This window comes from Girardinichthys multiradiatus, chromosome 14 (genome assembly GCF_021462225.1).
Source record: "Girardinichthys multiradiatus isolate DD_20200921_A chromosome 14, DD_fGirMul_XY1, whole genome shotgun sequence".
Taxonomy (NCBI): domain Eukaryota; kingdom Metazoa; phylum Chordata; class Actinopteri; order Cyprinodontiformes; family Goodeidae; genus Girardinichthys; species Girardinichthys multiradiatus.
In genome coordinates, this window is record NC_061807.1 from 13,037,836 (window position 1) to 13,055,125 (window position 17,290).

Below are 17,290 nucleotides of genomic sequence, written 5' to 3' on the forward strand. Positions count from 1 at the left end.
ATCTTCTGTTGCCTAGCAACGCTGTCCTCCTCAGCCTGAAGCTGTTGTCTTTAAGGGAGATGCTCAGGCATGGCTGACGTTTAATTTTTATTTTATTAAATATCAATAATGAGCCAAATTAATCTGGTGACTGATGAAACAGTCGACTGCTACGACCAAATTAAACATAGTTAACATGATGTGCTCTGGGTTTAGGTTAAATACAGAAAACTAAACCTTGAATATCCAGGATTTGACATAAGATACACTGACTAAAACAGTTTCTCAGGTCAAGGTTTCTATCACAGCTCAGATGAACAGATCTCAGCAAACACTGACAGTAAATAGATCTGATGAGATCAGATCTGCAAATTTAGAGTTTCTCTTTTCCCTAAATTTTATTTCTATCCTTCTTCGGTCCCAATGTGAGTGAACCCAACTTCAGTAGCATCTGCCTGTCTGTAGAAAAGTACAACCAGAACCTAAACTGAGGAAAGAAATCATTCATACTCTGAGTTCTGTTTAAATCAGTCAGTAATATTTTCAGATAAAATCTGATATTCAGAACTTGTTCGGCTGTAACTCTGATCCTCACCGAGTGCAGGAGAACACAGCTGGATCCAAGTCAGAACCATTAGGAGGGGGAAGGTGGTCCATCTTAACATGCTTCTCTGAGGCCCTGTACGAAATAAATAAAACCCATTAGGCTGCAGAGGTACTGAGATTATTTCATTATGTGATCAAATGTTCATACATAGTTTATCTGCAGATTAGTACCCTGGTTGTCATTCTCCAATATGGCGTTTAGAAACAACCAGAACAAGATGAAGGATTATAAGATGTAGGGATAAGTTTCACTTTCGTGCTAATTAATTAGATCTGCAGAAAATTAATAAGTCTAGCTTATAAATCCCTGTAGAAACTTACAGAAAGAAAAGAATGAAATGTTCATTAATATAAAAAAGGTTAAAAACATGTATGAGCTAAATCTGAAACATTTTTAATACATGTTTCTGTGATGAACCGTATATGTACAGAAACGAGGCATTTTCTACAATCATGGGGCATTTAAATAATATTTAAGCTGAAATGAACTTCGCACTGAAACATTTTCATTCGCATTAAATAATATTTATGCTGAAATGAAACTTCGCACTTGTAACATTTTCATTCGCTTTTAAGGAAGAAGAAAAAAAGCTGACCAGAAACACGAAGACGTCGAAATACTTCTGTTAAACTTTATTTCAACATAAACTAACATTAACTTTAATGTTTAAACTCTTTAAACACTTTAAAGCTGCAAACACGAACTAAAACTTACCGTTTCAGGTGTTTGGTGCCAAAGGCCATAAAAGTATCTTAATAAACTACTTCCTGCTTCAGGAGAAGCTGAGAATCCCATCCCACTTTTCACGTCATTATTTCCCCCTCTGTGTTTCTCTTAAAGCAGCCTGAATATTCCACGAAATCAGCTTCTAATCTGTTTTTAATAATCAGTTTTTAATAAGTGTACATTATTTTGTGCAGCTTTCAGACAATCTGTGAATAAGAAAAAAAAACAGGTTGATTTAACCAGCAGTACCATCTCCAGCCCATAGAGGGCAGACTTTGTTTGACCCAGTGAGTCATTTGATGCATAAATGTAAAAAAATATTAATAAACAGACACAGTGAGCTAAACTTAAATACAATACAGAATAGATCCAAGCCAGAGGAAGTCAGGATTACTGGCTTTAAATTTCAGTATTATTTTATTAGTCTATAAAAATATGATTCCACATATTAAACACTTAACCTGTTGTTTGATTAGTTTTCAAAAAAAATGGGCTAGCTTGTAATACACTCTCTGTTTGCTGAATTGTTAAATTCAGAACTTTGTCTCCTTTTTTAAAAGCCTCCTTCTCAGTTCGGCTCCTCCAACCCAATCACTGACCTGATTAACCTGAGAAAGACATCTAACCTCCATTAAAACCAAGAGTGATCTCTGCTAGAAACATTTGTTTTTTACTGGCTTCAACATTCAACACCTGAGTTTAAGAACACTGAGGTTCAGACCCTGCTGGTCTGGGAGCCGTCTGTGGCCCTCAGGACCATTAGATCTTCACAGCAGACAGAAACACCTGATCTGAACCCTTCAGGATGCTGAGCTGGTCAGAATTTATCAGCTGAGGTTCAGGATATTATGTGAGTCTTTATGAGACCAACAGCTCCTCCTTCCTGCTCTCATGGATCCAAAAGGCCAAATAAACAGCAGATTGAGTCATAATTAGACATTAAAGTGTATTAAAGTAAACTGAGTGAGAGCAGTGAGAGCTTCATCCAGAAAGATCAAGCTGGAGACACAGCTGTTAGATAAAGAAACAAGTTTTAATAAATACTTCACCTTCTGCAGATAAAATACACAAAACTAGAAAAATACATTAATTATCAGAAATATAACTCATGAGAAGCTTTGAGTTAATTTAGTTTAAAGAAATAACTTTGGACAATCCTGAAGAAGCAACAGTTCTCTGATAAAACCTCAACATTTACGTTTTCTACAAAGAAACAACGAAACAACGATCTGATGTTCAAGATCTTAAAAAAAGCTAAATAACTATTTCATAATTTCACAATTTTCTGTGAAATGTATTAAAAGTATAAAACCATCCTTTTAAATGAATCCTCTGATTTCAGATTTTTGGACGTTTTTGACGTTTCAAACATAATTATAAAACTTTGTGTGAAAATAATAAATCAGATCACATCACTGTTGTATTTCTGATCACTGCTGGAGGAAATCCTCAGTCTTTAGTTTCTCTGGACATCCCATAATAATTCATCAACCAGAGCAAATATGTTTCCTGGAAAAAGCTGGAAAAGTCCAGCTGGAGTCAAACTGTGGAGCTCTGAGCTTTGAGCAGAACATCAGAGAAGCTCTAAGATGATCAGAGCTCAGTGGTGCTGGTTTCATCAGAACTTCCTGATCAAAGCACCAGTTTAACCAGTTGATCTGAACCAGTTTATCTGGAGCTAAAAGATCATCTGAGATGTTGTTAATGATCCCTGAAAGTGTTTCAGCTCAGAACTGAAGCAGCAGCTGGTCTGAGATCCAAGATGGAGGTCAAAGGTTGGTTACAGTCGCACAGATCAGCAGGTTAGATTCATAGCAGAAAAATGTATATTATATACAGAGGTTAGACAATGAAACTGAAACACCTGTCATTTTAGTGTGGGAGGTTTCATGGATAAATTGGACCAGCCTGGTAGCCAGTCTTCATTGATTGCACATTGCACCAGTAAGAGCAGAGTGTGAAGGTTCAATTAGCAGGGTAAGAGCACAGTTTTGCTCAAAATATTGAAATGCACACAACATTATGGGTGACATACCAGAGTTCAAAAGAGGACAAATTGTTGGTGCACGTCTTGCTGGCGCATCTGTGACCAAGACAGCAAGTCTTTGTGATGTATCAAGAGTCACGGTATCCAGGATAATGTCAGCATACCACCAAGAAGGATGAACCACATCCAACAGGATTAACTGTGGACGCAAGAGGAAGCTGTCTGAAAGGGTTGTTCGGGTGCTAACCCGGATTGTATCCAAAAAACATAAATCCACGGCTGCCCAAATCACGGCAAAATTAAAGGTGCACCTCAACTCTCCTGTTTCCACCAGAACTGTCCGTCGGGAGCTCCACAGGGTCAATATACACGGCCGGGCTGCTATTGTCAAACCTTTGGTCACTCATGCCAATGCCAAACGTCGGTTTCAATGGTGCAAGGAGCGCAAATCTTGGGCTGTGGACAATGTGAAACATGTATTGTTCTCTGATGAGTCCACCTTTACTGTTTTCCCCACATCTGGGAGAGTTACGGTGTGGAGAAGCCCCAAAGAAGCGTACCACCCAGACTGTTGCATGCCCAGAGTGAAGCATGGGGGTGGATCAGTGATGGTTTGGGCTGCCATATCATGGCATTCCCTTGGCCCAATACTTGTGCTAGATGGGCACGTCACTGCCAAGAACTACCGAACCATTCTTGAGGACCATGTGCATCCAATGGTTCAAACATTGTATCCTGAAGGTGGTGCCGTGTATCAGGATGACAATGCACCAATACACACAGCAAGACTGGTGAAAGATTGGTTTGATGAACATGAAAGTGAAGTTGAACATCTCCCATGGCCGGCACAGTCACCAAATCTGAATATTATTAAGTCACTTTGGGGTGTTTTGGACGGAGCGAGTCAGAAAACGTTTTCCTCCACCAGTATCACGTAGTGACCTGGCCACTATCCTGCAAGAAGAATGGCTTAAAATCCCTCTGACCACTGTGCAGGACTTGTGTATGTCATTCCTGAGACGAATTGACGCTGTATTGGCCACAAAAGGAGGCCCTACACCATAATAATTATTGTGGTCTAAAACCAGGTGTTTCAGTTTCATTGTCCAACCCCTGTATATATATGTATTTATTTATTTTTTTTAATTATAAAAGTTTAAATAAAATTTACTCAACTAATGACTTTATCACGCAGATAATTAAACTAAAAGTAAATGGTTTTTCTTTCTGTGACAGTAAGCTGGAAACTTTGGATCATCTTCTCTTCAGTGTAATATAGTACGGTTGTTTGGAAGGACATGGAGCTGAGCTGGTTTCAGACCAGAGCTCCCAGCAACTGTAATAATAATTAAATCTGGAATCTTTTCACTTCAGCCATTTAGGAACCAGTGAGGCTCAAAGCTTAAGGGGCTCCAGAATCTGGGGTTACAATATGTAACCAATGTTCTATTTCGTATAGCTTTCGCCCTTTAAGGCTATCGCCACTGGGTTAAAGGCGAAGCAATGCCTCACTGGGTGCGTCGGAACCAGAAGCATAAACATCTGCTAGGCCTAAATAGCTCCAAAGTATTCCTCATGGTTAATTACATGCTCAGCAGTGCCCTGCACCACTGAGCGACAGAGAGGAGAATAATCTCTGTTTAGGGAGGAGGCTGAGATGACACTGCTGTGAATAGTGATGACGAGGTCACAATATGTGACAACCTAGCAATGAGCAGAGCAGGTGTTAAGGAAAGATTTGTATTCAACAAAGGAAGAGATCGGTGATCGTCACTCAAATCAGCTTTATTATACCTTGACAAGAGAGAACAGTTTTACAGCACCACTACTTTCATCAGGTCAGACAGAGTATCAGTGACATAGCAGGGTATTTTATGAATTTTCCATCATAATTCACCCTTTCGATCATAAATGAAACTTTTTCTATGTGTGAACGATAACGGTCAAAAACAAACAAGTAACTGAGTGACAATGAATATAAAAAGTATAATGAGAGTAAATAATAAAAGAAAATGACATAGTCGTCATCCTCTGTGTGAGCAAAAACCCTGTCAGACGGACCTTACAAACATCAGTGTATAAAACACCCATCAAACAATCAGGCAGGGAAAACCTCACACGACTCTTCCGTCCAGTAGCCACCACATGGTAGAGGAATGACCAGAAAAAATAATAAAACAGGAAAAATGGAACAAGAATCCAGAGAATCATGGGAATAAATGATTCATGTAATATTGAGACAAAATAGAAAAAGAAAAATTTTAGGTGATTAAATGTTAGCTGACTCTCAGAGTCATCAGAGCTACTGAGCCTGATGTCTCTGACCAAGCCTTAAAAAAAATACAAAAAGCGTTTTTCCACTTCAGGAACTCTTGTTCTTGAACTGGTTCAGTTAGTGTGCCTTCGAACTTTGGTGCCTTCTTAAGCACTTAGGCTCATTTCCTGCAGTTTTGCGAACCAAGCATGAATCATCAATAGTGGGCGTTACACAGCACAGAGGGGAATGTGGTAACAGAAAACAGAGACAGTGACTCCATGCAAGAACAATAGTATGTACAATGTTTTCATCTGCGTATGTTCAGCATCCCGAGTGTAACAGAAACCAGTAGTTATACACTGTGCGTTTAGTGTGTTTTTACAAACATAAATAATTTTTATAGGGTACGTTCTCCGTCTTCGACACCATACTTGCTGCTTCTATTGTCTGTGGCTTTGACCAGCTCACGGTTGACGTTACGGTTCGCACAGAAGAACCAAGTATTCTGTGGTGCCTGAGTTGAACCAGAGTTCACGCATTGGAACCTCTTTTCTTTGGTGGAAACACGCATCACTGGTTTGAAATCACGTTCAGGAACCAGAACGGGCTCCGAACCGCATTGGTGAAAAAGGGGTAAAAGTGTTTTGCTGTCCTTACCGTAGGCACCAAGCCTCTAAAAAATGACAAAGTGACATTATGTAAAAGTCACATGGAGTAAATTGCAAATTGTCCCCAAATGTCCCAATGGGACACCAACACCCCCATCTTCATCCGGAGAGGGGGCCATGAACAAAAGAGGGGTCCACATGGTCCAAACAAGTCCGTCAACCAGAGCCGCCACAGAATAAAATAATCCCAACCCCAATGAATTTGGATCCCAACCCCATGAGCCCCAACATGAATATCCCCACTGGGTCACCCCCAACCAGGGCACAGATATCGAACACATGCCCCCAAACCCAAACGCCATGAATCCCCCCCCCTCCTCCCACAGCACATGGGCACACTACCACAGGAGAGCTTCATCCCCGAAAAGCCAATGAAGCAACACCCACATAGTGCAAGCTCCACACACAGCCCCACTCCAAGCACCCCCGCCGCGTCCTGCCCCCACCACACAGCAAGGCAAGGGTCCCGTGCAACGCCACCATAGGCCCCGCCCACAGGGCGAACACCGAGCTCACAATGGAACCCCCGACCCCACAGCAGGACGGGATAAACTCACCCGGCAAGAGGTCCCTGGCCAGCGGCAAGCACTCGGGCCTGGCGTCCCCAACACCTCCCCGCAACCACACAGACACACCACATTACTGCCACTGCATCGATAGCCCAGATAGAAACATCCAGCTCAGCTCTACCATCGCCGCTCAGCCGATCCAGATGCTGGTGTCCAGACCAGACACACAAAAAAGAGCCAGCCGGAAGCGTGCGCAGCATCAACCAAGAGTGTGGCCCCACTACATGAAAAAGAGCAGACCAGCCAGCCCAGTGCCACCAGAATACACCACACAAAGGAGGGCACATGACCAACATGCCCAACACCCCCAAACCACGGGGCAGAGCCAACAGAGTGCACAGTCCCCGATGCCTGGCACCAGACCGCAGCCACAACCACGCAAGGCTCACCAACACCGAGGCCGCCAACAAGAAACACCCGACCCAAAATGGCAGCCCCACCCAAATGCAAACTCCGGGCCAGCATAGGCAAACAAACCGAGACCCCCCAGGCCAGCTAGACAGTCAAGCAGACCCAACGATGCACCACCCTGCCTACCACCATGCCCAAGGGAAAGACGCCAGCCCCGCAAGCAGAAAGGCAGCACAGAACGCACAGCAAAGAGGCCGCTCTCCCCCCAGAGACGCAGAACCACCAACATCCATGCCAGGCAAGCAGAAACGACAGCAGAAAGTCCTAATGGGACTTTTTCCTGACACTGGATGGTCTCAAATGTCCGGGTGACAGCTAGGGTCACTGGTTCTGTGGATGACCCAAGGGGCTTTGCCTGACATTTCCCTAATTCTAATATATGTCAAGTGTCCAAAAAGTAGGGTGTTTTGAAGTCAAAAAAACGAGTGTTGAACTGTCCTTACAATAGAGAGCAAACCTTAAAAAAGTGTTGAGCTGTCCATACTGTTGTGGAATTTTCTTATCAAAGTGGGTAGAAGTTGACTCATAACAAGAGAAAATCCGGACTTTGTCTTATAAGTTTTATTCAAAGGCATTCAGCGTTTGAAGACCCTGAGACACTGAGGTTAGTCAGTGAAAACAGAGCCCCGAACAGAAATCACAAACAGTATTTATACCAAAAATGAGGGTGTTATCTCAACTTCAAAGAGTTTTAGAAATATGGCCCCTAGACCCTCCCCGGGTCAGAGTTAACAAAGTTATTTATGAGGGCACCCATCTACCTTCCCTTGAAATATACACTTCAGGAAGTGTTAACCATAAAACTCTCCAGCATTTGAATTTAGTCCATCTGCTCTAAATAACAGAACACTAATAAAACACAGAGGTCAGAGGAGAGAGGTGAAGGGAATATCAGAGCACTTTAAAATAATTTTCCATTACACTCCTTTCTTCTGATTACAAGATAATCACATAACTAAAAGAAAATTTTACAAAACCATCACCCAAGGAAAAATGACCTCCACCAACCGGTTATCTGGAAAGAAAGTAGCTAGAGCATAAGTAGTATCAATAGGAACTGGTACCAAAAATGGTTGATCATTAATAGCACGTGAAATCAAACAACAAACATAACAACAATAATTTCTTATCTTCCTCACGGTTTGATGCATCAGTTGCCACCAGACATTATCAGCATGTTCATAGTAATCAGAAAAGTGATGAATCTCTCTTCGAATCCGCTGATGAGTATTATTAGTCAGATTAACCACACATTGTCTTTGCTGTACCTTTCCCAAAATGAACACAAGAGTTATAAAAAATATTTGCAATACCAATCATTAGCATCAGAACAGACCACCTTCCATATAGCTGCATCGTGACCTTGAAGTGGAATGTCCTTTCTTCTGGTACTGAAAGCAAACAGTTTTTTTTTAAAGAAAACAAATTATAAACACAACTTAAAAAACAAAGAATCCTGCTGACTCTCCTGAGTGGCTTCAAGCTGTCCTGTTACCAGTCTGGTACAGGTGGGCGGTCGTAGGAAGCTCCTCTAGAAATATATTTAGAAACAGGAACTCTAACCTGCTGGAAGTTAGGCTTCCATAGTCCAACTAAACAACGGTGGAAATGAACACATTCAAATTTGTAATAATACTATAATGATAAATATCAAGCAATAAACATAAAAGTTAGATAAAAGCATCCGAGATATCCTCCTCAGAGTCAGTCTCGCTGTCAAAGTGGGAGGAAAGAATCTCTCACTGTGGTGTGTGTGCAGTGAGGCAAATGACTTTATGATTTCTAACTTTCAGGCAATGCGATGGCCTTAAGTAGATTCTGAAATAACGTTGCACTGCCCAAGGGATTATTGTGCCCTTGTAAGAACAGTGTTCTTCAACCACCTCTTCAATCACTCGCCAGTGATCAGCTTACAGTTCTTTGTCTTGTGGTGGTCCGCTGTCCTCACACCTTTCAGGCCGTGGATGATCCAGTTGGAAGATGACTTGTGTCCTGGAAGCCAGATGTTTTTAACTGCAATTCAGTTCCATTAACAACTAAACACAAACTTTAGTCATTCAGTTCATCAATGTCTCACTTAGAAATTAGTCACATATCATCCTAATTTGTCTTGTACAAAGATGAGTATTAGATTAATGGACATCTAATGTAATTTGGATGAATAAACCCTACAATTTGAATCTAATAAATAATTCCCACCAAGTATAAAGGCATGACTCTGATTCTTTATCAAAAATATATTCCTTACTCTTGCATATCTTGAACTGTCAGTTAGCTTAATGGCACCAGGGAAACTTTCAATCTAATAAACCACCAATGATTCTGCATACAAAACTAATTCTTCAAACTAGTTTAAACTATTTCATTAACCTTTTAGTAATAAAACACATAAATCTAAAAGTCATGCTACATCCTTAATTATTATTTAAAAAAAACATGTTTTTAAGGCAACAATCACTACAAGCATTTTGATTCTATTGTCTCTTAAACAGTGTTAAAACTCAGGAAGGGAGGTGCTGAGCGTTACCATGACAACAAAGGCATGAACCAACCTGGTAGGTGGGCGGAGTCAGGCAGAACTAACCTCTGATTGACAGCCTATGGGCGGGACCCACAGTTTCTTCATCCCATCCCACATTAGTGTAACTTAAACTGCAAAACTGTTAACATGCACCTACCTCAGAAACAAGCTGCTTCTTAACTCTCCTGAAAACTCAAAGTTTTAATCAATCTGAGATTTAGAAACATTATTCTAAACATGGATTATTGTTTCATGCAACATATAAACAAACATTCATTCCAACAAAACAAACAAAACATCAAAGACAGACAAATGGCCAAATTTGAAGCTTCAAGAATTCAAAGAAATTTTTAACAATCTCTTTTCAGAATATGTTTTCTCAACCATATCTTTTAATGCTATAATTGATAAATTTTGTTATGACAATCTTCAGGATCCTTTTTAAAAATGAGTGCACATAGTCCAGAAAATCTCAAAGTATTTAGAAGCACAGCAACAGTTTTCTCTTATATGAATCCAAATTTACTGATGCTGAAACCTTTTGCTAATTCTTTGTACTGTAACTCTGTAATAATAACTACAATCCTGAGAGTTATTGTTATAGTTCTCTTTTTGTTTGGCTCAATTTGATCGCAGCTGTATTGGAGAATTTCAAGTTAAATGCAAATAAGTATTTTTTATTTAATTCAATTCAAATTCAAAGATACTTTATTGATCCCCGAGGGGAAATTAGAAAAGTCGGCATTGACATTTTTATGTTATATCCAAACTAAACAAAACTGCAGTGTTTGACTTAATCAGAAATTAAGATAAGAAGATTGACTCCAAACTGGACTTTTTCCCACATAGTGTTTCAAAAAGAACAAACATCATTTTCTTTAATTTGGCTATTTAAATTTTGAGAGTTGGGGAGAACTTATTACTTGAACCCCTTTTTAATAATCCAATGGTGATAAATGTTCCAATATTTTATCTCTTAGTAATCTGAAATCACCTTGTGTACCTTTCTACTCATATGTATTCTTTTAATCTTTAAACCCTAAGAAATCAAACAAGGAGACTTGAGTTTGAGCCGACCATCCTCTTACTGTTAAGAGAGCCTTTATTTCTTTTCTTTTCCTAAAATAAAGGATTTTACTTGTCTTGATTCTGTTATAAAAATCCTAACCTTGGTTCCAAAACTAAACTCTTCAGCCCCAATCTGTGTCCCCAGAGTAGAAATTTTGAGTATTATTGCATTTCAAAGTCACCAAAATGACTGGAACTCATCATTGGGTTAGATCTATTTTAATAAGTAATCAGCCTACCTTTAATTAAATATTATAATTTTATGGACCCAAAATCTATGGCTTACAGGCTTCAGGAGTCCAGGAACCACAAGTTGAGTACTACTGCATTGAACAATGGTGTTAACTTTCTGCAGAGATTGAAGGATTGGCTAAATATATTATTTCTGCTTGGACAATAATCAGATTTAAAATTATTAGTTCACAGCTCCTAATTTACCTCAGATCATATTTGCTTCTAACCCAGTTCATAAGAAGCTTCAGACAAACATTATGCTAAAAAGCTAAAAACAAAAACCAGATCTGTTTTAAAATAAAGAAAAAGCATCCTTTAAAACTTGATACTGTGGTGGAAAATAACTCCACGGTTCTGAAGGCCTTTTCACGCAAAGTCTTTTAGGAAGCATGAGATTAGTTTAATTTTTGTGTGGTACCACTGTCCAATCAGATTCTTTCTAAATAACCCCATTTTTTCATTCTTATTTTAAAGGTTTGTTTTACCAAGGAAAATGTTTTTAATAAAACCAAATACTCTCAAAAGTTTTAAAAGTTTTTAGCTGGTGATATCTTAGAAAACAACAAGTGTTTTAATATTTCTGTGCAACACAGAACTGATCAGGTGTCCTTTCCTTCTCCAAAGGGAGAAAAAAGAACCTGCAGAACCAAACCTTTCATAGTTTTTGTCAGGACCTGATATAAGGTACCGTGTAAATCAACATGCTGCATGAATCAGAAGAGGGAAGAAAAAAACACTAATATAACCTCTTCCCAGCAGCTGCTGTGAAAAACAATGAATTTGTACTTTCCATAAGAGTAAGTTAGCACTTGTGGACAAAAACTGCACCAAACTGTAAATACTGTGTCAGAAACTGTATGAAGACCATCTGCAGTAGAACTAAGCCTGTTTTAATGAGGTCTCTACCCATTAGATTTATGGGATACAAACTCTGACAACAGAAAATAATATCTGAAGGAGAAACCCATCAGGTTTTACGCATGCGCTTGGTTTTAAAAATGCTCCTTCATGAGATCTGTCCTGAGAATAACATAGAAACACATGGTTACTGCTGAGTTTTGGAGATGTTGTAACTTCCTCTGCATTTTCATAACTTTTAATAACTATAATAATTGACCCTGAATATTCCACGACGAAAGAGAACTTGTTTCTCTGAAAGAATTAACTGGAAAGTATCAAATGAGTTAAGTTATCACCCTTTTAAAGATACTTTTCTAACCCTAAAATAATATTTTAACCCGCTATATCTGTCAACGTCAAGCAAGCATCACATGAGCAGCGGTTAATAAGCGTTCTTCATTGCAGAAAATAGGAAAAGATTTATGCAAATGTGTGTGTGTTTGTACGTTACCCCCATCAGTTTCTAAATCGCTCCAGAGTCAGACTGTCAGGCACACAGTCCTCTATCAGTCCAAAAAACAACCAGGCCCTTCCCCGGTCTGTTGGTGAGACATTCAATCATTCTTTGTCCACTTTAACTTCTCCAGGAGGGAGAAAGAAGAAACTTTGCTCCGGTTTCTCTTCTGCCCGCACAAGATGCTTTCAATATAAATCCAGTGTATCACTCTTCTGGCTCTTGCAAACAGCATGGATCTTTGTTCATCTCAGTGGGTCCAGACTTCTTCTGAGTTTCGTTTTTTTTTTCTTGTAGAAAGTCACACTGCGATTTTCAACAAGCAGGAAGGCAGATCTTTCTCTTTCAGGCCGTGCTGGAGAAGCGTCTCTGGTGGAGTAGCCATGGAGAAGGGCAGGTTTCTAAAATTCAGACTCAAAAACGCAGATGTTGAACTCAAATCCCATATATGTGTGTATTTGTGTGTGAGAGAGACAGAAGAAACGTTTAGTATAGGTTCAGATTTTGTACAAATACATATTATCAGTCAGTCAGTCAGTTGTCCCCCTGCCTGTCACTTCCTTCCACAACCTGCCCATTGACGTTGGTTTTTGTACCAAAAAAAATGACAAAGGGATCCTGGTACATTATGTAAAAGTCTCACGGACGACAAATGTTTCCAAGGGTCCCAACGGGACTTTTGCTTTTTACTTTCTGCAATGATAATGTATGCAAAGCAGAAGTTGCATTAAATGAATACTTTCTGCTTTTGAGCGTTTTTTATAAACTCGTACTCGTACTCGTCATCTTCCGCTTATCTGGGACCGGGTCACGGGGGCAGCAGACTCAACCGAGACGCCCAGATGTCCCTCTCTCCAGACACCTCCTCCAGTTCCTCCAGGGGGAGCCCAAGGCGTTCCCAGGCCAGCCGAGAGACATATTCCCTCCAGCGGGTCCTGGGCCGTCCCCTGGGCCTCCTCCCGGTGGGACGTGCCTGGAACACCTCCCAAGGAAGGCGTCCAGGAGGCATCCGGTATAGATGCCCGAGCCACGTCAACTGGCTCCTCTCGATGTGGAGGATCAGCGGCTCTACTCCAAGCCCCTCCCGGATGGCCGAGCTCCTCACCCTATCTCTAAGGGAGTGCCCGGCCACCCTACGGAGGAAGCTCATTTCAGCCGCTTGTATCCGGGATCTCGTTTTTTCGGTCATGACCCAAAGTTCATGGCCATAGATGAGGAGATGAGGGTAGGAACGTAGACCGACCAGTAAATTGAGACCTTTGCTTTTCGGCTCAGCTCTCTCTTCACCACAACGGACCGGCACAGCGCCCCCATTACTGTGGCAGCCGCACCAATCCATCTGTCGATCTCCCGCTCCATTCTTCCCTCACTCGTGAACAAGACCCCGAGATACTTAAACTCCTCCACTTGAGGCAGGAACTCCCCTCCAACCTGAAGAGGACAAGCCACCCTTTTCTGGTCGAGTACCATGGCCTTGGACTTGGAGGAGCTGATCCTCATCCCAGCCGCTTCACACTCGGCTGCGAACCGCCACAGCTCATGCTGTAGGTCTTGGCTAGAGGTGGCCAGCAGGACCACGTCATCTGCAAAAAGAAGAGACGAAATCCACTGGTCCCCAAACCCGACCCCCTCGGGCCCTTGGCTGCGTCTAGAAATCCTGTCCATAAAAGTTATGAACAGGACCGGTGACAAAGGGCAGCCCTGCCGGAGTCCAACATGCACTGGAAACAGGTCCGACTTAGTGCCGGCAATGCGGACCAAACTCCTGCTCCGCTCGTACAGGGACCGGATGGCCCCTACTAAAGGGCCCCCGATTCCATACTCCTGGAGCACCCTCCACAGGGCATCACGAGGGACACAGTCGAATGCTTTCTCCAGGTCCACAAAACACATGTGAACCGGTTGGGCAAACTCCCATGAACCCTCGAGCACCCTGTAGAGGGTATAGAGCTGGTCCAGTGTTCCACGGCCGGGACGAAAACCACACTGCTCCTCCTGAAGCCGAGGTTCGACTATCGGTCGGACTCTCCTCTCCAATACCTTGGCGTAGGCCATACCAGGGAGGCTGAGGAGTGTGATCCCCCTGTAGTTGGAACACACCCTCCGGGTCACCCTTCTTATGAAGGGGGACCACCACCCCAGTCTGCCAGTCCAGAGGCACTGTCCCCGACCGCCACGCAATGTTGAAGAGACGTGTCAACCATGACAGCCCTACAACATCCAGAGACTTGAGGTACTCAGGGCGGATCTCATCCACCCCCGAAGCCTTGCCACCGCGGAGCTTTTTAACCACCTCGGTGACTTCAGCCTGGGTGATGAAAGAGTCCAACCCCGGGTCCCCAGCCTCTGTTTCCACCACGGAATGCATGACGGCAGGATTAAGGAGATCCTCGAAGTACTCCTTCCACCGCCCGATAATGTCCTCAGTCGAGGTCAGCAGTCTCCTGCCCCCACTATAAACAGGGGGGCAACAAGCAAACCCACACCAGCCCGCCGCCTCTCCCCGTGGGCCACTCCAGAGTAGAAGAGAGTCCAACCCCTCTCAAGGAGATGGGTTCCAGTGCCCACGCTGTGCGTGGAGGCGAGCCCGACTATTTCTAGTCGATATCTCTCGACCTCCCACACAAGCTCAGGCTCCTTCCCCCCCAGCGAGGTGACATTCCACGTCCCTAGAGCCAGCCTAAGCATCCGGGGATCGGGCCACTGAGGTCTCCACCTTCGTCCGCCACCCAATCCTCTTTGCACCGGTCCCTCACGGTTCCCCCTGCAGGTGGTGGGCCCACTGGGGGATGGCCTCGCGTCTCTCGTTCGGGCTTGGCCCGGCCGAGTCCTGCGAGGAGCAACCCGGCCACCAGGCGCTCTCCGACGAGTCCCGACCCCAGGCCTGGCTCCAGGGTGGGACCCCGGCTCCGCCGTCCCGGGCGACGTCACGTGCCTCGATATTTTGTTCTTCATGAGGGATTCTTGAACCACTCTTTGTCTGACCCATCACCTAGAGCCTGTTTGCCAGGGGAGACCCTACCAGGGGCATTTAGGCCCCAGACAACATAGCCTCTAGGATCATTTGAGCACTCAAACCCCTCCACCTCGTTAAGGTGGTGGTTCAACTGTGACAGAAAACTCTGAAGGACATCTGTCATTTTGACAGATTGCATTTCACATCCCTGACATGTTAGCATATCAATTAGCTGCTTTTTCACTTGATGCGTGACCTTGCTGGCTTCACTTGAAAAATGTCATGGTAGCTGACTGTTGGACGTGTCTTCTAAAAGCCCAATAACGATGATTGTGTTGATAAAAGAGGTGAAGAAAGAGGAACTGATGCAGTGAAAGATGAAGAACGAACAAGTCATCACTGCTCAACAACTGCTGTATTCCAAGAATCAGACCATTTGGTATAGGTTCCTTGCTTCACCTGGTGGCAGTTTTTGGTACAGGGCCATTTGGGAAAAACAAAACTTTGGTAATTTCGCACCAAGGAGCCCGAGCAGCCAGGCGCGTCGTGCTTCAGCGTGGGCACCAGTGCAAGGGCAAGATGACCCTCACACCCGACAAAAAGCATGACAAACCTGTGGTGATCAATCTAGCAATTAGAGCACAGCGCAGCATCCACAACAAGTAAAAATCTCAAGGGAAGTCATGGTAACAATAAAGGACTTCCTTTTAGCAAAAGTAACTGTAAACCAGTCAGACAACTCATGTACCCCAGAATCCTCTGTAATCTGATGTGCTGGAGTAATAATCCATCCAGAGCTCTGGTTGCTGATCCTTCTGGAGCTGCGTCATCTGGAGCAACCAAACATAGCACCAACTCCACCCTTTTCAGATCGTACTACTACTAGTAGGTGGAAAAGAAGCACTCAAAATAGAAGAGTATAACAAAGCAGAACCCTATTTAAATGTTATCCACTCTAGCCAGGTGTTTCAGTCAGTGAAATTTGATTCAGTCTGATTCAATATTATTTCATGAGAGGAGAGATTGAAATAAATCACCAAAGCCTGAGGAATGGTTGGACTAGGAGAAGAACTAACACTTTACAGGAGTCAGGGAACCATAATCCAGCTGTAGGCTTAACGTGTGTAAAATGCAGATGTACACATCAGCACTGCGGTACCTGAATTACATCAAACCTCCACTGTGTTTGTAGGGATCTGTATGGTTACTGGTTTAAACCTAACTGATCCAGTAACCCCAAAAACAGCCCTCTCAGACCTGGTTATATTCTGAGCAGAAACATGTGAAAATAAAATAAAAAAAACATTGTAACACAACAATTGTAGAAATACTAAGAAAGCATCATCATCTTGTTGTCTTGGATCAGGTTACAGACAAACTATACTGTTGTAAGTATGGAGGTGGAAGAGCTTTAAACATTTTTTAGTTTCACATTTAAGCTGCAGCACTATTAGTAGTAACATTCAAGGAAGAGTAAGAAAATTTAGTATTTCCAGTATCTAAAGTCTGAAGAGATATCTTGACATAATTTGTCTTCCCCTAAAATAAAGGTTTTACTGAAAATTCACATAGCAATTATTTATGTTACCATTATTTCCATAGGTTCAGAATACCCAAATTTGAAAATGGTGTAGATGTATAATTTATCAAAGGAATAAACACCGTACATTCAGACAGGTTTTCAGCATGTGGTCTTAAGGAGCTGTGCACCAGTATAAACAAAGTACAAAGTCTAATCTTCTCTCACAATGTCACTGAGTCCTCACTGGAGATATTAGCAAACCTTTTCCTATAATTAGCATTACTGTTCTCCATAAGTGCTAAAACGTTTATAACCCAGTGTTTCATTTTATTTTATCAAGGCCCCTCATTTTACACATGGTCCAACCAATGTGTCAATTTAGCAAAATGATTGGAAAAGGTTTCAGCAACTAGGATCGCATTATGTAGAAT

At 42.3% G+C, this 17,290-nt stretch overlaps 1 protein-coding gene across 1 annotated transcript in view; it reads right to left on the minus strand.

The window, feature by feature from the left end:
* Window positions 1–15,375: 15,375 nt before the first annotated feature.
* The window catches only part of LOC124880865, a 7,312-nt gene continuing 5,397 nt past the window's right edge, over window positions 15,376–17,290 (minus strand). The window contains exon 4 of the mRNA XM_047386254.1: window positions 15,376–17,290. This exon is cut by the window's right edge and continues 579 nt beyond it. The gene's annotated coding sequence lies outside the window, so the exon portion shown is untranslated.